Source organism: Cataglyphis hispanica, chromosome 14 (genome assembly GCF_021464435.1).
Source record: "Cataglyphis hispanica isolate Lineage 1 chromosome 14, ULB_Chis1_1.0, whole genome shotgun sequence".
NCBI lineage: Eukaryota > Metazoa > Arthropoda > Insecta > Hymenoptera > Formicidae > Cataglyphis > Cataglyphis hispanica.
Window position 1 is genome coordinate 382,120 of NC_065967.1, and position 24,796 is coordinate 406,915.

At 34.6% G+C, this 24,796-nt stretch overlaps 1 protein-coding gene across 1 annotated transcript in view; it reads right to left on the reverse strand.

Annotated features, from left to right (window-relative positions):
• LOC126854356 (ubiquitin-like protein 3) overlaps nucleotides 1-24,796 on the reverse strand; it is a 40,804-nt gene that overhangs the window by 15,169 nt on the left and 839 nt on the right. The gene's annotated exons all lie outside the window — the stretch shown is intronic.

Genomic DNA, 24,796 nt, shown 5'->3' on the forward strand with positions numbered 1-24,796 from the left:
TCGATGAACTTTGGATTTTTTTCCTCAGCGAAAGCTCGATGAGAGACGTAATTACAGAGACGCTTGATTTATCTTCAAGTTGCTTCAAGCAAGATGTCGAAGAATTTTGGCAAATTATCTGCGACGAGGTTTCCATCCAATATTTTAATTTTGCGTGGGAGAAATTTAAAAAAATGGGAGAGAAAGAGAAAGAAGCACCATTGGATGTCATTGAAATTTGCCATGGAAAATACCAATATATAATTATGTATCAAAGTACACGAAATTTTTTGGATAAAATTCCATTTTTGTGGTCCAGACACTATGAATACACGCGCGCGCATGCGAGATTCATCTCATGCATATATATATTTCGAGATGGGTCAACGAGATACCGGAAATTATTCAGATGAAACATAGGTCGTAGCGCGGATATCTGTACCCGAAGATGTCTCGACTCCGATTCCGTTTGATATCTCCGTTAAATATCTCTTCGTCTATCTCTCGTTACGTTCACGGCGGGATCCCCCTTTATCAAGAGAAACGAAAAACAGGGTACCTTGATCACAAAAGGCATCCGGTATGGCATAATTCCGAGTCTATCATTTTTCCGGCAAGTTTCCAGCAAAATTGACAGGTCATTTCTCGACTTCGTTGAAAGTAAAATCGATATGTTAGTAGTATTAATTTCATCACTATTAACTAATGAAAAAGAAGTAGTGAAAAAAAATGAGATCTTATTTTTAACAATAATTTGGATTTAACTAACACGCCTGACGTCTAGTTATTTAATATTACAATTATCGTAAATGACAAACATACAAGTTACATAATATTATATACCAATAAAATTGACAGCTCGCGAATTGATTTGAAATCAGTGCGAATAAGGCGAATACGAGACGAAATGCCGATGTGAACTGGTGCGTAAATAATTCCTTTATTCGCGCACAATTAAATTATCGGACCGTATTACATTTTCAACGCGAGCTGCAAATTTTATTATGCGCAAAAAAAAAAAGTAGTTTCCTCTTTTCGTTCCGTTCTTTTTAATCGATCAATACTGCGCGATATAGAATTCGAAGAATCTGAGGAGAGTTAAGAGTATTCTCCACACGGCGAACTTCCACAAGACTTCAGTTCGCATAATAGGCGCGCATCCCATATCGCGTTTCGAGAGGAAGCCTTGGAAACGTGCACTAACCCCATGTATCGCAAAGTGCGGTATCTTTCGACTTGCCTTTCTCTCAATCCGTCGGACGCGTTGCGTCTACGTTCCCTAAGTTAAGCGCGACGATGACAATCTCGATTTGTTCAAAAAATCCTGTTGTCCACTCCGTGAATAATAAGATTTTTTTTTATATTCTCCATTACATAACATAGCAGATTATATAATTATTAAGAAATACGCGATGAGTTCTAGAATAATTAAATAAATATCAACGCGCTCATATTAATGATAAATGACTTATGCGTGTTAATTATATTATAATATATCGAATCGAAGATGCGTGGTAACGTATAATTTTATCATGATATTCGAGTCGAGTTGTTTTAGACACGCGGCATATATAATATTATAATTGCACAACATGGGAACTTTCCATATTATTTATTAACAATCTCGCTCGCGAGGCATGTACGCTTGTAGCGAGTCATTTCCACAGTCTTTGCGGAATAACTCGAGTTGGCAATTACGTCAATTACAGGGTGACTTTAGGTTAATAAATACTAATGCCTCGCAATGCGGTGCGAACGTGTATTAATGGAGCGTCGGAGTCGAATCGTTCTTAATAACTTGGCTAATACATAAAATTAATGAGCTCATCGGGAAATAAGCTCGTAAACGCTTGGCCATAATTAGAAAATGTAAAGACCACATGAGCGTATTTCTGCAGAATTCCCTTTTTTTTCTTTCGTAATTTTACTTCTTATATTAATATAAAATTATATATTATATATCTTCCATCTATTGTTATATGATTTTTTTTTTTTTATCAATTTGTTCACATTTAATAGAGAAAATATTTACTTTTAAATATTTGATGATAAAAAAAAAATTCTTAATATATATATAATGTCTAAGCTATTTTACATCGCATCAAAGAAGACAAAAAAGTAACAAACTTTTTAGGATATTGCTGATCTTGAGAAACGCACGATAGAATTGAGTCTTTAATAATGCTTGTAAATACTTTCCGGGTTATCATGCCGGAAAAAAAATAAGAGGGGTATAAAGTTCGTCGTGGCAGAAAGAGAAAGATAGAGAGAGAGAGAAAAAGATATTGCATTAATACCATCATCAAGTTTCTTGATGCACGATATTTGTTATCGGCGCAACAAACATCATAATTTTACTTCTTATCAGAATAATCATCGCAAGTGGCAGCTTGGGCGGTATTATTGCGTTTGCTGATATTGTCAATGTCGGCACCATTGCCATCCTATTGAGGTTAATTGAATTAAGAACTCATTTCGCTCCAAACACTGCGGCATTTACAAGCGTTATGCATACAGGGTTTTAATAACTGAGATTTATTAATTTTATTTATGAACGCTTTTAGACTAGATTTAAAGTTGACTTTTTTCCATACACATATTATAGCATCAAAATTATCGCGAATCGATTGAAACTCAAGCAGCTTGTTGTAAGACTTCAATTAATTTCAAAGAAATATTTTATTTTAACACTTTGTTAAATTTAAGATGTAATCATCTCTCTCCGAGAGAGAGATTTTTTTAAATTTTGACAAAATAATTCTCACAAGTAAAAAGTTTATTTCAGAAATACTATTAATTTATATTTCTCATAAATTTAATTTTAATTAATTATAGTATTATATATATATATATATATATATATATATATATATATATATATATAACATCGCGATTATTGCTTAATAATATTTTTTTGTGAAACATATGTCAAGACTTTGCTCGATTTCATTTTTCTCACGCTAACCATACATATGGCATTATTTCCTCTTGCAACTGACAGTTGCTCGAATAGCGTCAGTATGGTGGTGCTCACGTTAAACCGAATTCATGTCTGGTCGATAAACAATGCACTCTGCTCGCAAGCGAGTCCAAGCGTATAGCAGGCGAACGAACGAAGAAGTCTCGCCAATAAAGCCAAGCACAATGACAAAAAGGCCGTCGGGATCAATCGGGGTTAACGAACGTAATTCCTCGGTATTTCTCGGTGGTGGTGGCTCATGACGAGCCCGTAAAAAGGTAGAGTCATAGAAAGCCGTGGGGGTGGAGTCGCGGTGACGGTTCCGAAACCGTAGAAACTCGCCTGTGAATCGCGTTAACGGGTCGAGCAGTCCGAGAGATCGCTTTAAATGGATTGGCCGATATACACAAGACCGGGTTAAAATACTATGTTTTAACACGCAGCGCGCGCACATGCAGTGGATAAATCACGTGTGCGATCCTAGACATCTATCTTTCTCTATATATATGTATATGAGTAAAAAAAATATAATGCAAACATAAGCAATACTACATATATATATATATATATATATATATATATATATATTATTAATAATTATTTATCTCTTCTTTTTTTTCGTCGCACTTGATATTTAATTATAGTGCTATAGTGATTTGATTTAATTAGAGCGTGAAATTTGTGTTGTAAAAATACACGGCATAAATTGTTGAAATATTTTTTGTTGGAAACTCGAATATTTCGGAGATAAGCTTTGCGTGTATACAATTCTCGTATAGCATTGTTCTAACGAAAGTTTTTGCTAAAAAAAAATATAAAAAATTGAAACGTTAAAATCTCGACAATCCACACTTCTCACTCGCTAGCGATCCGATTTTCCCTATTGTGGTGCACAGTTAATCTCAAATGTAACACCGTCTTACGATAAGTCCATTGTCCAAAACACGATGAATTTCGGTACGCGTGTAGATACGAACCGATGCGGATTATCGATTTTAACAAGGCTTGTCGAAACTCGAAAGGCAAACTAGGGCGTGCCGAGAATCGAGAAAAAAAAAAGGAATTTTTTACATTATCCATTATAGAGAATAAAGGAGAAAGGAAAAGACCTGAAGGAAAATAAACTTACTTGACAGGCGCAAACTTCATTTTACTTAGATTACATTTTTACATGAGTTACGCCGCTATCGCATTAACGGTTACATTTGATAAATTTGGAGTCATTTTCTTTAGCAACAACTAGATGCTTATTTATTATCACATTTCCTCACCATCTTTTTTTTTTTTTTAACATCACAGTCTCAAATAAATAAAATTCACATTAAAACGATTAAAATCGATTAAAGTATACGGCCTTGTCATTTGTTCTCGTTCAGGAAGCATGGACTTTAAGTCAGCCGAGAATTTCCGGGACACCCCGCATATATACACGTGACAATCGTGCATCGTTTATTATAGTAAATCAAGTTACGGGATAATAATAGCGTGCCGAAGCATCTCGGCTATCTCGGCTTACGCCACTTTCGGGAATAAGCGCGAGTCGGGCAACAACTATGCAGGCCGCAAAGTGTCGTCGCAACCTGCACTTGCAAATTTATCGATCGACGGGGCGTCGTCGTGGCATTTCGTTAACGCGCGTTGAAACCCGTTCGCGGAGGAGGAGGCGAACCCAGCAGTACGCGACCTAGACCCGACCTTCCCCAAGGTGTGTGCGCGAGGTGAGCGGGACGAGGCCGGGCTGTTCTTGGAACGGGGCGGGGGTGTGGAAGAGGAGGAGGAGGGTGCTCGGAGAAGAGTCCGGGATGCGCGGCTCGAGCGGCGTCGAATAATAAGGGCGAAGGACATCTACAAGTTCCGGAGATATCCTCGACACGTGAGGCGGGAGAGGAGGAGATTGAGAGAATAAGACGAATGGCTTTCATAATAAGAGAACTTGTACCGGGAAATTCATTTCTGTTGGATTTAATGGCAGACCGCGTCTGAGCGCGTTCAAATACTTTATCACGTTAATGTCCCGCGTGATGCGCCTATAATATTTTAATTTTCTGCCAAGTAATCATCTTTATATGCAACTACAGAAACTACGCAGATATTAATGTTTTTTATAATTTTTTTCTTATCGCCGAGACACAAAATATTTTAGGGAAATTAATTTATTTATGTCATTTGTAATTAAGAGATTTAGAGATACTTGATATTTTATTTAGCAAGCCTAAATTTTTACTTCCTCAATTTCATGTATCAAAAAATGTGAGAATATAATAATTTTTTAATGTTTCAAGAATATTGGCCGCAAAGAATACGCGTGTATAATTTTAATAGCAATAATATAGTGTTGAAATATGTCTCTCTCTCTTTCTCTAACACGTTTCTCTTTTGGGAGAATTGGAGCTGATTCTCGCAAAGTTAATCCCTCGGTAATTTCTCTTGGATAGGCTAAGATGCAGTTCGCATCAGGCGAACTGACAGATCACGTCGAGCGCAATAGTTATGTCGGCCTTCGCAAACAATTAGCGTGCTCATGCATTTCAAAGTCTGCTCACGACTAATTCTCGCTAAAACTATGTGTAAGATATGTGAAAACAAATCTGCATAAGACAAAACGAAAAAAAGACGTGAGTGGTAAGTCTAATCCAGAGATGCTGAGATTAAAATTAAAAAGTGAAATTCGATCGTATTCTGCATAATTTCTTTTTTTTAATCATTATAAATTATCTCGATAATAATATAATAGTGATAGAAACAAAAAAGCATATATATATAAGATAATACAAGTCAGAAGTGTGATAGAAAAGCAATAAAAAATAGAAGAAATGCAATATTAAAGAATAGAGAAAACTATTAATATCTCCAAGTGTGTTAAAATTGAATATATATTGTCCTTGAAAAAATTATATGCAGCATACAGAATTACTCAACGAGACCCAATATGAACTTATTAACGATACAAGGAATATAAAAATAGAACAGTGAATGTGATATTTGGATATAAATTAAAACAAAGTAAAAGAGAAAGACAAAAATAGTTAAGCCAAAAAAGAAGCTAAAAATATATTTAAAACTATGCAAAAATAATAAAATCGCGAAGATTATTACATAATCAAGGAATATACCAAAAATAAAATCAAAAACACAAAAGAAAGTGATTCAGGAATAAGATAACACAATCAAAGAATACCAAACAATGGATATAAAATACGTGACAAAAAAATTAAAAAATAGAGAAATTGCAGATACCGAGAATATCGAACAAAGAAAGAGTACGAAGGAGTGTCGATGCGAGGGCGAGACGGTAAAAAAGGGCTCTTCTCTCTCTCTCTCTCTCTCTCTCTCTCTCTCTCTTTCTTTCCACACAGGAGTTTCGCCAGTGGTTTAGTAAAAGACCGATCGATCGACGCGTTCGCTCATCCTCGGAACTCGCCCTCCTCTTACACTTCGATCAGTCGCTGCACCACTACACGTCTCTCACCTTCGTATTCTTTCTCACTCGCTCTGCAACCAATGTCGATTCTCTCCGCTCGTTAAGGCCATATCATGCCACGCATTGGCAGACTACGACTAAGAGATGCGTCGCGATTGCGCATTGCAGTTTGGGCATTGTCTAATAATCCGGGTTAACCGACTCTGCGGTTAATTAACAATTCCGTGTCCCTTTCCTGATTATAGTCTTGCGTGTATATACAGTGAGCTTATCGGTGAATCGAATCCGTAATTTGTAAAGTTCACTTTGGCTGTAAAATTGCCTTAAACTCCTTTGTGATCTGTGATATCTCTATCTGGATTAAAATTTATTTCTCTTTTTTTTTCCTTTTTTTTTTTCGTGTAATATGCATTCAATGTGTAATATAGATATTGTCAGCACTATTGTGTTCCAGTTTACTGTCGTAATTGAAATCAATCGCCATCATCATGAAAAACACTTTTTTTTGATTAAATAAAAATAAAAAAGCCAAGAGATATTTTTATTATTTATAATGTGAACCCCTGATATTTAAACACTCGTCAATTATGCGAGTGAAAAAACGTCAGAAAATAGTATTATATTTCGTGGTCATTAAATGAACTAATAAAAAATCGTTTCAATCTCTACATTTTTCAATTATTCAATATTTTTCGTAAAGTCATAAAATTCAAAAATAATTTGCTTAATAAATATATATTATAAATAATAACGGAAACATTAATTTTGAATTTAATTTAATTTTATTTAATTTTGCAAGTTATAGCAGTTATTACAGAGATCTTAAAACAGTTTATCGAAAAAAAAGAAGAACTTATCTCTCTAATCGCGCAGAAAAAATATCCAAATACCTTTCTTTAATAAATAAATCAATTATCAATTGGATAAATAATTTAATTGAAAAACATTCGGCAATGATAATTGAAATTCTAATTGCATTTCACATTACATGCTCAACAGAATTGTCCATAAATTTTCAAGCATCTTTCTTTATGTGCGGCCCTTACGAAACATCCTGTAGAATGTTGTCGAACCTAGCCCGGAGGAAATCAGTATGCCGAAGAATGTCTGGCCACCACGACCGGTCTAGCATCGCGCGAGACGCTCGCTCGCTCGCGTTATTACGAGTACAATAGAAAGAAAATAACGGAGACGCGCGAAGGACCGTTAACACACAATATAAAGAAGAACTAGATACACGCCGACGGTAATTTTGGTTTAGAGATCGAATGGCGTGATTGGATTTATTTCCAGTCTCTCGCGAATCGCACAATACAAAAATTCGCACACTTATTTATTCGAAAAAATATTCTTCTATTATATGTTTATATAAAATTTTTATCGAAAGTGTATAATATTGACAAAAGAGTTCCGGATCAAAAAAAAAAAGAAAAAGTGGCACTCGATGATAGATAAAATGACATTTAAATAAGTACATTTAGTCTGTATTTATTTTTATGTACTTGATATGATACGCTACTATTACCCTCTTGATTATCAGGATCAGAATTTAGTTTAAGAAATTAAATATATTTGTTTTATATCACCTTTTTCTTATTGCAAATTCCATAATTTTCAGTGTACAGAGTATATGTTCAATGGGAAAAAAATAACGGGGCCAATTTTGCGCGTTTTTAAAGAGCCGTTCACGTTGCGGCGATAAAAATGTCGCGGTCGCGGATTATCGGCTATTTCGATCTCCGTGTCCTTAAATTCTCCTCTCTTTCTCACGTCGGAATGGGAGGAGGAGAGCTGAAATACGAAATGAAATTTCCCACCCTGTCTCGCGTAAAACGAGGCTCGCTTCAAAGATTTCTGAATTGAACCTTCCCCCTTGCTTAGACCCTACCAGGAGGGAACGATCGCGCGCGTCTACGAGAGGAAAATGAAGCTTAATTCTCCCAAGACGCAAAACTTTCCGAATCGCGAATCGGATGCCTGCATTCCATCTATTTTCGTCCTCAAGCGAAATTAGATTATGCGCGGATTATGGACCATAATGCGAGCAGCGAATTAATGCGAACTATTTTCCGCGTGCAATAATGAGGCCACACAAAAGAAGACCATCATCATTTTATGAGCGTTAATACCGCAACATTAATAATTAACTATGAGTGGGCGTGAGTATGCGTGTGATGCTAGAAAATTTCGATATGCTGCTCATTAATGATTTATGGCTATGAAAAAAGTCATCACTCTTGCAATTTTAATTTTCGTACATATCAATTTGATATAAAAATCGTATTTTTCGATGCGTGAGCAAAACTTTTGCGCGCTATTGTACGGAATGTGCCTTTGGAGACTGTGGCTGCTCGGGGACCGTTTCATACATTCCGACCTTTTTGCCCGAATGGGCGAATGGGATCTACGCTACCTGGTCCCTCTAAATCGTGGCGGCAGAAAATACACAGAATAGAGTACGTGGAATACGGTTAGAGTCGCGAGTTAGGGTCGCCTATATTTAACATAGAAAAAACGACGTGTTCTGGAGCGTGAGGATCGGGATAGATCACGATGCCAACCGGCGTTATCGAGACTCGGCTCTCGGCTCTCTTATCTCGTCCGCGCACGAAATTGTCACCCCGCATGATTTCCTGCATTGCCGTCATATCCTGGTAATCATGTCGGCATCATATGACACACAGATCGATACGACTTGTCAACTTTAAAATATTAACAATTTTTTTTATCCGCAATATATATAATTTTTTTATCTTAATTATTTATTTTAATTCAGATTATATTGTATGTGTTTCTCGTTTCTCTTGGTATTATCGGTCTTTTGAATTTATGTTTTTTCTATAATTATTTCGAGTACGATTCATCTGTACGTATGTATAAATATTTATTTTTTTTCGAGAAAAAAAAAAAGTTTTATGTAATATTTCATACAATTAATAATGTTTTTTAGCGTACGCACGAGAATCATTATTCTGGAAACATTATTTAGCATAGAGAAATCAATGATATATTTTACGTTGCATAAATTCTTTCTTAGTTTCAACTGTTGTCAATCCTCGGTTGGCACATCGTAAAGGATATTTGTCCAAAATTTTGTCAATTATACTCGCAGATATTTTCGCGAATTAAAAGCTAGTATAAATTAAAAATAGCTTCGAATAATAAAGATTAAAGATAATAATGTAAAAAAATATTATATTTAGAAAACTCAATGCATTTTTAAGAGAGCTTTAAATTTAGAATAATTAAGTATTATTTCTTGAAAAATTTTAAATGTATTAATATAATATAAAAGGTGTTTTAAATAAAATTAAAGAAAGAATTAAAAAAATAAAAAGGAAAAGGAAAAAAGAGAGAGAGAGTGAAAAGCCGAGATGGATGAGAAAGGATGAAAACAACGGAGGCAACGGCGAGTTATAAGAGTTAAGAAAAGCGAACAACAGACGAGATAAAAGAAGATAATATGAGAGAGGGCTACGTCGGATGTGACTCACTTTCGTTGCCGCCATAACATACAGGGTGGCCATAAATTCTCGTACATGTTCCACGGATTGTTTGACCACTAATGGATACTAAATAACATACCGTACACACACACACACACACATCAATGTATAAAAAAATTGCGGTAGCTGTTAAAATTAACCAATAATGACGTAAGCACGTTACATTATGTTGGTCATATCGCATAAAAATATAATAGCATCGCGTTTTCGAATGCGTCAAAATAATATATTGGATTTTATTCTTCTCCAATTAAAATATTTCCAATTCGTATATGAAATATAAAACTGTCTATTTATTTATTTATTTATATAACATTCCGCTGAGCAGAAATATTTTTGTTTAAATCAAACACGTCAATTCAAAATTCAAGCCACTTTTCATAAATATTCACAATCCTCTATCTTGATATGGAAATAGAATTATCAATAAATATAAGAATACTTTTTTTAAAATTATCCCGTTTTTCTTTGCCGATAAAATTACAAATAAAGGCTAAATACTTCTCGTGCTCGTATTGATTTATGCCACGCGCGTCACAAATGCACCGAGGTCCATCAGGAAATCTGTACGTCATCGCGCCCTGCCGCGCGAGTTACGATCGCGCTTACGTCATTGCGACTAGGTGCCAAAATTGCAAACTCCTCGCCGAAAAAGACGGAATGCCTTCCCGAAAATACGGCCGGATGAGAGATACGAGAAAATAGGCGGAAATCGAGGTCGAGAAATGTAATGCAATACGGTGATGTGTGCAGCGTCGGATTTAGAAGGAGAGTTTACAATTAACAGAATTCTAATTTCTAATTTTAATTTTGAATAATTTAAAGAAAAACTTATTTCATCTATTTGATTCCCCAAAAAGCCATTTAAATATAAAAAAAAAAAACAATATTATTTTAAAAAATTCATATATCCAAACCAAAACTTTTGCTTAAAAAAATTATCTCTATTTAATTCAGCATTTTTCTAAAATCACAAAATTAATTATAAGAAGTTATTAATCTAATTGTATCCGATATAATAAATTTAAAAAAAAATTCAAGTTATTTTTTTCTCGAAATGTTTATATCCTTGTTGATGATCCCTAAATATTGTTAAATTTAGGGCACCAAAGGCTTTTAAATCCGCGCAATCACTAGGATGATAAAAGTAGGTTTCAATCGGGATAATCCTGGAGAAGGCGAGTAGGTAGGTAGGTTAACCTCGACCCTCGGCCTTGTCGGCAAGGAGAACAGAAGGGTGTACGACGCGAGGCTGATCGATGAAGAAAAGTATGCTATTTCAAGAAGTCTAAAGTAGGTAAGATATAGACGAATCCGGCGTTCGATATATGATGATATTTTGTAGACGGAAAAGGAAAAGATGAAAGGAGTCATTTCCGACAGTGACAAATTCTTTTCCTCTTCAGCTTTGCTTCCATTAGGTTTGGCATGACAAGGTTTATCTCATCTAAAGAATATTTAAGGGAAATTACGATACTTTGCGATAATGGATTCGGCGCTAAAATCTTTTCCAAAGTTCTGAGAAAGCGCAATTAAAATGAATAAATATTAAATATTGATTAATATTCATATTTATTCACATATATATATATATATATATATATAATTTTAATTAATAATATTTTTTATTTATTAGTGTATCAATTTACAACATTAAATAGAAAAGCATTGAATTTACGAGACGCGCGCATGCGATATCTTTTAAATATTTATTAAATATTTTATGATATAAAATAATTTTCTTAATTTTCGCATGTTTTCACAAGTAGCGCTTGCAATATTTTTTAGAAAATTTTGTAAAAAAAAATATTTTCTTTGAACGCTACTTACATCGCGTTGTCGCGTATTTCTCTTCATACGTGAGAATCGTTAGATTTGATGATTAATGCGATCTCATGCGAACGACTTGTAATTATTGCGCGCTGATGCGAGCAGATGCATTCCAACATGGGGAAGAAATGTTTTCTTACGCTGTAATTTATATGATAAGACACATGGCCTGGATGAGAAAAGTGAAAGAACTTCCTTATTCCCATCGCGTGTGCAACGAGTGCGAAATAATTTATAGCGGATGCAAGCCGAACACAGCTCGATTGAATACGATTGTCTGAAATCGATGTTGTTGTTGTTGCAGCATAACAGTCACTTTCACTCATTGCAAAAAACATTTCTCATTTCCTGCGATCCGAATTATCGCGACAGGAGCTTGAAATATATTTTCTAAAATTTGTGCGTACGTGTGTTTTCAAATAGATTTCAAATATATTTGAAATTAAATTCTCTTCAATAAAGATCTGATGAATAACTGGATCACGCGTTGGTGCATTGCTCGCTCTCTATAAACTCAAACTCATCTTCCACTTCTCCAAATATACATATTAAAAAGAAATTTAAAAATTGTTAAAAAGAATTTTATGAATAATCGCAACAATGTAATTTTCTGTGCACAGTCCTTCTTCCCCTCTCCTACCTAAGTTATTTAAATAACTTGCTTCGCTCAAAGTAATGTCCAAGGACTCTTGGAAATTATAATCAAACATTCCAAGCGTTTTTCCTCAAAATTCCACTGCTCGCTCTCAATCGAGCCTTGTCTCCGTCATTTTTTTTCGTGCTCTATTGGATCTTTACAGTGATCGGGCATGCACAAAACGCGACTCTACCGTTAACATGTCACCGTATGACTGTACTCGAGCGATTCGCTTTCCACGTGACGGGGCAACGGCCGAAAGATCGATCGGCGAAACGAGTGAGATTCAGTGAAAATCTGTGCCACCCGTAGGGTGCAGTTTAGCATCCAACTTTTTGGCACGGGTTTCCGTGCCAACCGACGTATAGCTTGGGGGAACCGACAGAGGTTGTCTAACGGGCAAAACGATTATCTTCACGCTCGGCTTGGCGCGATCCCTATTTTACAGGAGCGCGATCGATGCCGCAATCGCAGCAAAGTCCATCCAGATTGTTGCTTCACGCTACAAAATAAGCTTAAATCTTATCGGCAATCCGGAATCGCGCTCCCTGCCAGTTGTAAATGCGTTTTTTGCCACCGTCGGATCGACACACGGTTTCGATTAAACTTGTTTATACAACGCGTGTAATCCGTTGTATCCATCGTCAATAATACGGCGGCAGATTTCTCCAGATGCTTTAAAAACAGAACTATCGATAATTTTTAAAATTATGTTATTATATTTCTTTTATGTGTGCAATATAAATAAATTGTTGTTTTTTTTTTCAAGTTTTTGCAAGCAGTCGCAAAATTTATCAATGTAATGATCGTCTGCCGCAACTTTTTTTCTTATTTCCTTCATTAAATATTTTGGTAAGTGTCGAGCAAATTAATTTTGCATTAAGACGAGATGCAGTTGCAGATTAATTGCAAAATAATTCGTTATTTTCTGCCGAGCTATTTCATTATCTACTTTCACGGAAAAAAAAAAAAAACATGTATCAATTCCAACATTATTTTAATATCCGCATATATTGAAATTAAAATTTTTCCGCTTCTAATACTAAATTTTTTTTGAGACCTCGAAAGCATTAAATTTCAATATATAATATTAATATATATTTCAAAATAAAAATCTTTGTATTTCAATTTATTTAACTTTGCGTTATTCCTTGATTCGCCGCGACAATGGGACAATCCCCTCTCTCTTCAAAATAACTTTTAGTATATCTAGCTAAAAAGACATCCGGTAACGGTCCGGGACATCGTGTATAAATCCAACAATGTCACCGACCGTTTCGCCAGCTGGCTCGAAAGTTAGCGACTTCAAAAACGGATGCCGCGGCGCGACATATTCTATTCTCCTTCTTCTTCCTCTTCCTTTTTTAAGAGAGAATAATGCGCGCTATCGACGGATCGTGTCCGCTAGTTTTCGATTCACAGGTGACGACAGATTTGCGACTTCCGCCAAACTGCTTCTCTCTCTCTCTCTCTCTCTCTCTCTCTTTCTTTTTGTCTTTTTCTTCCGGAATAGAAAAGGGCTTTCGAATTGATTTCCTTCTTTCGCTACGCGGCTACTGCTTTACGTCGGCAATTCGGCGAGGTCATAAATTCCACCTAACTCTTAACCATCCGCTCGGAAAGCTTTCTTCGTTAATGCCTGGCGAGCGGCTTTTTCCCTCCCTCTCTTCTTCTTCCCACCCACCGCGTCCTCTGACCTGCGTTTTTCCTTCAATTTTTTTTTTATTTCTTGATTACATGCCGTAACATGCGACGTGATCCTTGAATTTCCGCGATAATCTTTATACGGTATTTTACTTTCAATTTATAGACAATAAATGTATTTTTTATCGGTTCTTAATTCTATTTCTCCCAATCTTAATATTATTAATATTATAAAATTATGCGAGTTGAGTCTATTTATAAAATTATTGCATTATTTTATGTAATTAAAAGAATCAAAGTTTTTATAAAACTATTTGAAACGCTAATAAATATGTGATGTTATACATTTTACATACGTATTGAAAAAAATAAAATAAATTTTTATTGATAAAAGATATTTTAAGTAAAGTCCATTTTGTAACGTCTACATTTATCTGTGTCTGAATAAATACGAAAAGATATATACTGTCAATAATAATAATGTTAAAAAGTGTGATATTTTGGAGAGGTTTACTCTACTTTCCGTGCCGGTTTACAAATCCGCATTCAATATTCACCGCGATTGAATATCGCTCGGAAAGACAGGATGCACACGCCATGGGCAATTTCAACCACCATACCATATTCGCGTCCGATATATTTTCGGATATTCATATTTGTCGCGGAAAGCGAGAAACGCAACGATATTCCGAAATATCGTATGACCGCGAACGTAAGTCTGCGCGTCGTTACATTGACGTAATGTAATATACCTTGGGAATTCCGTTAAGAGATTAATGCAAATTAAACTTTATATAACTTTGATGTTTTATATCGGATTCCAAATGCACGCGTCACGTGTTAGAATCGCATTAGAAGCGTTATAAGTACCAGCGTTACAAGTGTTTTTAGCCTTGCCTTTTCCGCGATTTCTTCTCCGTGCGATTCTTAGAATGTCTCCTTCCTTTTCAAATTATCACAAACACCAAATGATAAAATTTTCCAAAAATACTATAGTCTATTTATCTATGCATATATTTGTCAGCGCTTCTTTTATGAATTTTAAGAGTTTCGACGATATACAAATTTTATTTCTGAAATTTTTCGCGTTATCTTGGATCATTCTAAATAAAATTTACGCTATTTATTAAAGTGTTAACAATTATAATCCGCAAGCTGTCATGTATATCTGCCATTTATATCATTAAAAACATTGATTTAAACGATGATACAAAATTAATATTACAATGAAGCTCTGTTTCTAATTAAAGTTTGCTTAAAAAATTGATTTTGTAAACTAGCTGGATCCGCGGATCTTTGATTCTTGAGGACGAGGCAAATAAAAATCTTTTCAATTTATTGAAATACAAAGATTTTTATTTTGAAATATATATTAATATTATATATTGAAATTTAATGCTTTCGAGGTCTCAAAAAAAATTTAGTATTAGAAGCGAAAAAATTTCAATTTAAATATATGCTGATATTAAAATAATGTTGGAATTAATGCATGTTTTTTTTTTTTTCCGTGAAAGTAGATAATGAAATAGTTCCGCAGAAAATAACGAATTATTTTGCAATGAGGGCGGCTTGTAATAGTCGTCACGAATAATCTCGTCGCCTTTCACAAGAGTAACGTATTATTATCGATTTCGATCGCTAGATCTGCGGTAGACAATAGCAAATGCAGAGATAACTGCGAATTCACTATAGCTCGCTGTGACAAACCGCAAGAGATTGATGTGATAAATAAATCAATAAATAACCGCAATAATTAATTTAAAAATCTGTCTTTGCCACAATTAACGCATGATTTTATAATCGATAAATACATTAGTTTTAATTAATTTGTAAATAATTAATAATTCATCTTTAAGACACAATAATATAATCATGAATTTTATACTGTTCACATTTTGAGTTTATAATATTTTATATTATTAAATCAACATTATAATAGATAAATTTATAAAATTATTAAGGTTTATTAAATTATTATTGATCAATTTTTTTATGCTCCATTAATCATTTTTAATATTAGTTATTTAATAGCAATCGTACAATTGAAAAAAAAATAGATTTCTATTGTTTTTCTCGACAAAGAGAAATGAATAATCACCAGCAGCTTGTCCGTATGTATAACTAATCAGATTAATTCTTACGACGATATCGCGATCTCAAAAGTCTTTGTTCGCCTTCATTCCTTTCTCCTTGTCCGCTCTTTTTTCTCACGCGTGTCCCTTAACGTTCTCCTCGGATCAACGATAAGATAGCAAGACATTGTCCGAGATCTCATCCTAGATTTGCGTCATCTTATCGCGTTACGTTCTTGAGTGAATCGAACACCAATTTACAATCATATGTTTGCGATAAGCAGTCTCGTTTAATTCATCGATGATAATTTACTCATTCGGATCTGAATACAGAATTATGCATTATTTTGATGAATCGTACAAGATTTTTCTCCCTTTTGAAATTTTTTATTGGACAATAAATTTTATATAAGATGATTGTATCAAATGATATCAATCAAGTTTTGACAATAAAATTAGAGAGGACGTAGTCTCGTATAATGTAGGCAAACGAACACGAATCCGCCAAAGTAGCAAATTGCGAGGTTCAAAATAGACAAGCGCGAGACATAAATCTATTATTTGTAGAGCTCACTTTAAACGTGCGGCACTTTATGACTCGAAATACATCTTACAAATTATAGACTTTGTCTTAATTTTCCTCATATTCGGAATGTCAATTAACTTGGCATTACGTTTATACTAGAGACAGAGAATTTTTTTTTAGTAAAAAAAATTCAAAATTTCTCAAAAATGTCAAGAAGTCTCTCATGTATATCGCAATGTCTTATTGCCATATTTTATACTTGATCTTTTATTTTTTCAAAGATGGGCGATCATCATCTCTATGAAAAGCGTTTAATTTTACGGTTGGATAATCAAGGTATACCGTAATTACCGAATTCGGTGATATATCCGAGAGATGCGGCACAAATTATTTGCAGACAGATCGTCGGTGGTCGGCACCTGCTCATCGCGTGTAAAGTAGATCATCGCAATAGAACGACCAGTCGGACACGCGCAATTGCGACAGCTGAGCTGTAGTGATCCCAATGCAATCGCTCGCATGTAACTCTACGTCGATGTTTATTTAACGCAGGTAGCATGAAATACGCAGATCCATTTCTCTCTCTTACATTCTCGTCATTGCGTTACAATGTATTTACAAACTTCTCAACATTCATCGCATACACCCACGCACATACAAATAGACGCAAATATATGTTTGCTCGACAATGCAAAAATAGTTTTTAGTTATTTATCGCGACGCGAAACTGCAAGGAGATTTATGCGATCGGGCGCATCGAAGTATCGGAAACGCGAGCCATTGCAGTTTCATTCCCATTCATACATAAGTTGCAAAAATTCTTCGAAACGGCGAACTACTACAGGTCGCACCTGCGCCGCTCTAAAATTGAGCGCACGTGTCTGATCGACAGTCTATGAAAACCGTACGGTACCGTGAAAAACGTTGAGATATGCATTTTACAGTGAAATAACCGTTGCAGACAAATGCACGAAATGTTGTTGAGCGCCAAGTTGTTTCATCGTAAGTTTAATTACCTAATTTTTAATATCCGAGTTGAAACACCGTATATATATATTTCGAGCAATTTAGAAAAATAAAGATTGCAAAAAATTTTACTGCCGCATTATTGCAAATTTTACTTTGTTTAGATATAAACTTGTATAAACGTATTTAATAATAATTGAATTTTTATGTAGGTAATCTAAAGAATTATATAAATCTTAACAATGTTGAAACATTCTTAGATATAATTATCAATTATAAAAATGTTTTATTAAATAAATATTTCAAGTATATTTCGAAATAAAACCTAAAATATTTTATAAATTACAAAAAATAAATTAACATATAATAAGTAATGAAATTTTTATCTTACGATCGTTCCGTTGTCGGCCGATACCTCCGGCTCTCCTTCTTTTTTCTTCTTTATTTTTTGCTCCTTCATGGCATTCACACTCGCGAAAGCACTTAATCGCGCAAATACTAATCAGAATACGACGACCACGCGACACTTTACGTAGCACTGCCGACAATATAATTATACATGCGTGCGATACGTATTTTATCTCGCATCGCGAAGGGAAATGCGGAAAACACAAGACTGCCATTTGCCCGACATTGGAAAATCGAATTCACACAATGTTATCTTTGATGTCAACAAATAATAAACGCACACATTTTACGCGATCATATTTTGATCTCCCATTAAGGCACTAGTTAATAAATATATATATATATATAGATTAAAATTAAAAATATGTGTGGCCGCAAAATATTTAAGAATATAAGAACATAAGATATGCAAATCAACAGATTATCAATGTTTGAATAGAAATGCAGAATTTATAATACGCGCGACTCATAAATATTGAAATATATAGTTACGTGCAATAGTAAATATTAATTAAATGTCATTCGATTCGGAGTCGGCCTGTTCTATATCCGCGACATTATATGTTTCAATAATAAAAAAAATTAAAGTCAACTTTACTCTGATACTGCGCGATATTACAAGAATTAATGGCAAGTTAGGACACGATAATCGCAAGAATTAATTACTTCCGCTTCCCTGACAATCTTTAATTGTTAAGAAATAATCGTTTAACGTCTTTTAGTAATTTTCGCAATCGTACTTTGATAGATAATACAATAAAATATATAATATGTCTCACGCCGATATCATCTTTTCACTCGAGTGTCGACACGCGCGAATGACAACAAGGTAACTTTGTGAATAATAACAACGCGAAGAAACGAAAACCAAACAACTTGTGATAGTCGACTGATACGCGGCCTTGATAATAAACGTATTTTGTCTCTTAAAACACGGATTTTTTAAAAATATATTCTACAAAGTTTTCATCAACATGCTATGTAAAGTGTCGCGCAATTATTTTATTCTGATACGCACAATCGTAATTAATTATATTTTCATGAATGAGTGTCATATGAGTATCGTAAAAAAGAGCAATAAATTTATTATTTGTTATTTGTAAATTTGATCGCGCGCTTTTCTTCGCAGTAGTGTTTTATTTTAAAGCATATATAATACGATACATAAAATTTTTCTGAGTTTTTTATTTTTTGAAATACTTGAAACATTTATTATAAATATTTTATTATAGCTTAAACAAAAACGGCCAAAATTTACCAAAATTTGCATTTTAAGTTACTTTCGTTAATCTGATAGGATGAAATTTTCACTCGATCGATTGAAAATTTCGGAAAGCTTTACGAGAAGTATAAAGTAAAATTTTTGTGTGTAATTTCAATACATGTTTTCTAGTTTTTAGTCGCGCCAGAATGATATGTAGGATACTCGAGAAATAGAGTGTAAATCATAATTGCGAATGTCTCGTACGGTATTCGAGTACCGTAATTGCGGTAAACGCGATGAGAGTGCAAGCTAAAATCAGCTGGAATCATAGCGCGGAAATGGACATTTCGATATCCATGCCTTTTTTTCCTCTGCGCATGATCATATCAACCGATATTAGCCTTGGCCGCGAACAAAAGGCGATACACACGTTTTGCACGCATTCGCCTTGAATAATAAAATTTGTGCGAAAAATCCTTCGGCCGGATGTGATTCACATGTTCGCCTTATTCTCTTCCGGATTAAAAGCACCGAGGCAAAGTTGCCATCGCAGATGTTACAAAGAATCCGGCTTCATTCCATTATCGGCTATATTATTGCGATGGTACATTTTTTTTCAAAGTAAGTTAAATCTATCTTTATTTTATAAAATCTATATTTTTATTTCATTTTATATATATATATATATATATATAATTTAAATGCGATACATTTATATATGAATGGAGTTGCATACAAAATATTTTAATTCAAATTCATAGTTCTTTTAAATTTTTTTTTAATTTCCCTTAAAAATAATAAAATTCATCGACAGAGCATAATTTCTAGTTTCTACACTTAAATATTTTGATGATTAAAACTTATATTAAAGTCCGATCCAAGAAGCCGAAAAAATAAATATGCCAAATATATCGTTTTGTTTTAAGTGTAGAAGGTATGTAAAAAAAAAGTGTGTTGCATATATATATATATATATATATATATATATATATGTATGTAAAAAGATCTCGTTATTTATTTATACATTCCCCAAACTTAAGCTGCTCGAGCCCTTTAATTTGCAATGTTAAGTATCCTCCCAAGAGGAATAACGTTCCGTCATTGCGCCAACTTCCCACGAAAGTAATAATAACGCACGATATATACTCGGGCGGGAAAACACAGGCCGAAGAAATTGTGCATCCGCAAGATGCAGGGTCGATTCTACCTCATATCAGCAAAGGGAGCGCATATTTGCGGCAACATATTACAAGAGGAGAGTGGCATTTTGTTGAAAACTCATTCTCGTAGAAATTATATTTTTTATTAAAATTAGAATAAATTGTATATTTTCTCGTCTTTTTTTTCGCAAGATAATGAAATTCGTACAAACAATGTTACGTAAAGTTTACTTTATCATATTATCTTACGTAATTTTAGAAAAAGGAAAATATAAGATTTTTCTCTCTCATCATGGCAAGATGATTATGCAGTTACACACATAAAAAAAAAAAAAAAAGTATCGTGTGAATACTTATTCGAAATGCAAACTTGGTCCCTTAAAAGTCTCCCAGATTCGCAAAAATAGTTTGCGATTCAAAGTTTTTACGGTTAATGTGCATATATTTATTTGCACACTACTAAGGAATTTTTCATCCAAGACTTTTATTTTTACACCTACTTACTACACGTATATACGTATAATTTATGCATTTCGCGAAATGTAGAGAAATGGGGAGCACTTTTATCGAGATTGTACACATCTTTCTTAATCCAACACTATGGAAGCTGCTCCAGTTTAAGAATTAAACGGAGCGCTTGGAGGCTACGCGCACTCGCCACGTTCCTTTGTTGCATGCGAGGTGTATAATCGGGCACGATAATACGACGAGCGGTGCGATACAATGGCACAACCCGTTAGATGCGCGAAACGGCCGCGAAACGTTAAAGGGAAGGAAGCGAGCCCTTCCGCGCTCTCTCGCTCCTCTCGATTTCGCGAGAACAGTCTCCGGAAAAGTCTGTGGAACGATTCAATTCAACGAGGACGGGGAACGACTGTTATTTCTAATGCAATATAATGCGTGGCTGATAAATTCCGTTGTTATTGTGTGTGTCGACCCATTAACGCCTCGGGAGCAGCGCGCGGTTTGCAAGCTACGTTACGAGCAAACATTTGCGTCCTAAGTCCTTCGCAACGCGTTATCACACGGATGAGAACGTTACTCCGAGGACTCTAACAGTCTTGACATATGTTATGGAGGATCTTGAAAAGGATAATCGGTGGCGATAGATTTGAATGCAATAGATTCGTATAAATCTTTGTTGGCGCGCGCGATTTTATTCTTCGCTTAAAAAGTATCTGACAAACTTCATTCTTTTTTCGCGGGAATTTTATGAAGGATTTTAATGCAAAGATATTTTACACATAATATTATAATAAGAATATTTATTAATTCTCGCGCTTCTCAAGAACTGTTGAATATCTTATCACACAAGTTGTATGCTCTCAAAATATTGTTTAATAAAGTACAAAATAAAAATTAGCATTTTTATAATCTAGTAGGTATCTTAGGATATACATTAGGTTCTAATTTTCATTCAAAAACCTGTTAAATATTGTAAGAAATATGTACACGTCGCAAAATGTATTTTAAATATTAGGAAAATTGCTAAATACAGCTAAACTGTAGAGGAAAAAATAAAAGGGCGTTTATCTAAAATAATTTGACACGAAAAACATTTTCAGATTAATACCCGACAATTTTTAATTAAATGCGTAACATTTGACATCTCAATTCCAACGAAATATTAATTGGACGTTTAGATCTACAAGCTTGAAAACGCTTCGTAATGTTATTACCAAGTCACTCGAGATGGACTTTAAAGCCTTATGAAAGATTCATCTGACACTTTAATTACATTCAGATATCTAACGTGAAGAAGAGTAAAGCCTTTAATTCCTGAATATTACATTAAGAAGTCGTCGACTGACACGCGAGCGCGATGAGAAACGATGTTGATGAGCGAACGAGCATTGTTATCCGCCGCGGATCTAGTCCGTAATCAGAAGGTTAGCGCAAGAGGTAGAAATATTAATTTCTGAAAGTATAATAATGTGTGAAGTGAAATCCGCTGGCTGGCTTTCCATTTGATGCAGCCGTTGCCTCGCAATCTTTCGTGGAAAATTCGACGCGGACGAACAAAGGGAAAGTTGCGACACGAGCGACCATTGATCGAACCGACTAAACTTGACTGTAAAACACCCGATATATCGAGAATTGTTTTTTTGAGAAATAATAGTTTATTTCCATCCTTAAATATTAAAGAATACTCAAAAAAAAATTACATTTTACATCTTCAATAATTTTATCAATTTTGTATTTTTATTTATGCAATTGTAATATATAAAAGTTTAAAATAACATTACATTTTATTTATATATTCATTAATCTTGCGTAAAATTATCGGCGTTTGTTTACCAAAGTTTATGCGCGTATGTGTATGTAATTAACTTTTTTAATTAATATGGCATTAATAATAAATAATAAAAATATGAATATTATATAATAAATTATATCGAACGAATTTAAACTTAACTTAAATAAAAATTATTTCTAAAATCAAAATCGCACGATCGTTATTTTCCGCGCAAATTAAGTTTTTTTTTTTTATTAACTCGTTATCGATGTTCAATAGTAGTTATAATAATTAGTTCTTCATTATCGAGATTCAAAGATCATATCTTGATCTTTGATGCGAGAAAATAAGCGTGTTTTTTTCTTCCGTCCTTTTTCTGCAAGAAATATCGCGAATTTAATACGCAAACTATTGTTTTTTATCCCAGAATGCGCATTTTCTCCTTACATACGGTGACTTGAATTTTCTAGGAATGACTCCGATATCGTGGAAATAATTGATGAAATACTTCAGACAGTCGTATGAGCGACAAAAACGAATAAATGTATTACTAACTCGTAAATTCCTAGAATCTCTTCAATTGCGTTATTAATTTCATCATTCGAGTAATAACATTTCCGTTTCCCTCAAATTTCGATTCATCATCGAGGAAAAATATGATCCTCGATTAAGGATAACGATGAACGCTCTACGATCGAGGGGATTAAAATCACATTCATATCCATAGGTTTTTATCACTGAATGCGAATACGTCGGCGTTTTCGTATCTCACGTCGGCGCTAAATACGGTCGTGTAATCTCTCATTATACGCGGTAATAGCGAATGCGAGTTGCATGATGAAGTAAAAAAAAAATTATATTCCGAATCGTATTTAATCATCCGCGCTAAGTGTACGATGATACGCGAGTACACGTAACGAAGTCGCGGAGATGGTGTGTGTGTGTGTGTGTGTGCGTAGAAGGGGAGGGGGAAGGGGAGATGTAATGACAGCTGAGGCATAAAACGTGGGTCGCTTTCGTTATTACGAAACGGAACGTATCGCTAAAGACACCAAGGTCCACGATACTCTGCATTTAATATCGCGTTTAACGCGTTAAAACGATGCAGCTCCATTCAGAGTTTTATCCGTTTAATGTTTAATGGATATCAATGTCAAACGGCGAATTGGAGAACCTCTCTCTCTCTCTCTCTCTCTCTCCTTCTTCCTATACGCGTTAAATAGCAAATTAAAAAGAAAAGGACGAAAATTCAGCGTCTCGCGATGAGAAAAATATATTCCTGTGTTGTTGCGATAACATACCAACAGCTTGTCAAAACAATCTGTGGGACAATAATGATAAACAAACACGAGAGAAGCGTTCATTCAATACACCTCCAAGTTGATGTAAACAGTATCTTCTAACATGGAAATAAATCGAGCGTGGCATTCCGTATTTTCATACTTTATCTCATTTCCTTTCTCCGTCTTTTTCTTATCTTTCATTCGCGCGTAGCGACATTGGTCATTCAAGTGTCAAGGCGACGAGCCGTATTTTAATATACAAAAATGCGAGAAAAGTATTTAAATCGAAAATCTTTTGCAAAATTTTTTTTTGAGCTATACTATATCTCGATAGTTGGAGAAAAAAAATATAAATGAAAGATTAATAACGTATAATAAACAAGGTTCAATTAAAAATATAACGACCGTCAATGTTTCGATAAAATTTTAAAGTTGCCTTTAATTTTTTCCGAGTAGGAAAATGTAGTTTCCATAATATGCATGGCAAAATATAAAATTTTGTTTGTTCCACTTTCTCGAGTCGCAAAGCGACACTAGTTGTTTTATCGAGCATGCAAACATCACAAGGAAATGTACTGTTTACTATAAAAAGCGCTGCTACATTATTCGGAAACATTCCTCGCACAATTTTCGCGGAATGTCAGATACGCGAGAGATGTCACGTTCGATGTATCGTCGCAGTTTCCCGACGTCACAGGTCGCAAAAGGTCTCGCTCAAAGGGAACGCGAAGAGAGGAGGAAATAAGCCGGAGGAAATGCAGAAGTAGGAAGAAGAAGAGGAGATTGCGGGAGAGGCGTAGGAGAAGTAGGAGGCAAAGGAGGAGGATTCGCGCGAAGGACGACGCAGGACGACGCGGGAGGGAAAGAGAGAGAGAGAGAGAGAGCGCCGAGAGGGTGCGGTAGATACGAGACGTACCGATGACAGGAGACGCGTAATGACAGAGGGAGGGAGAGGAGAGAGAAAA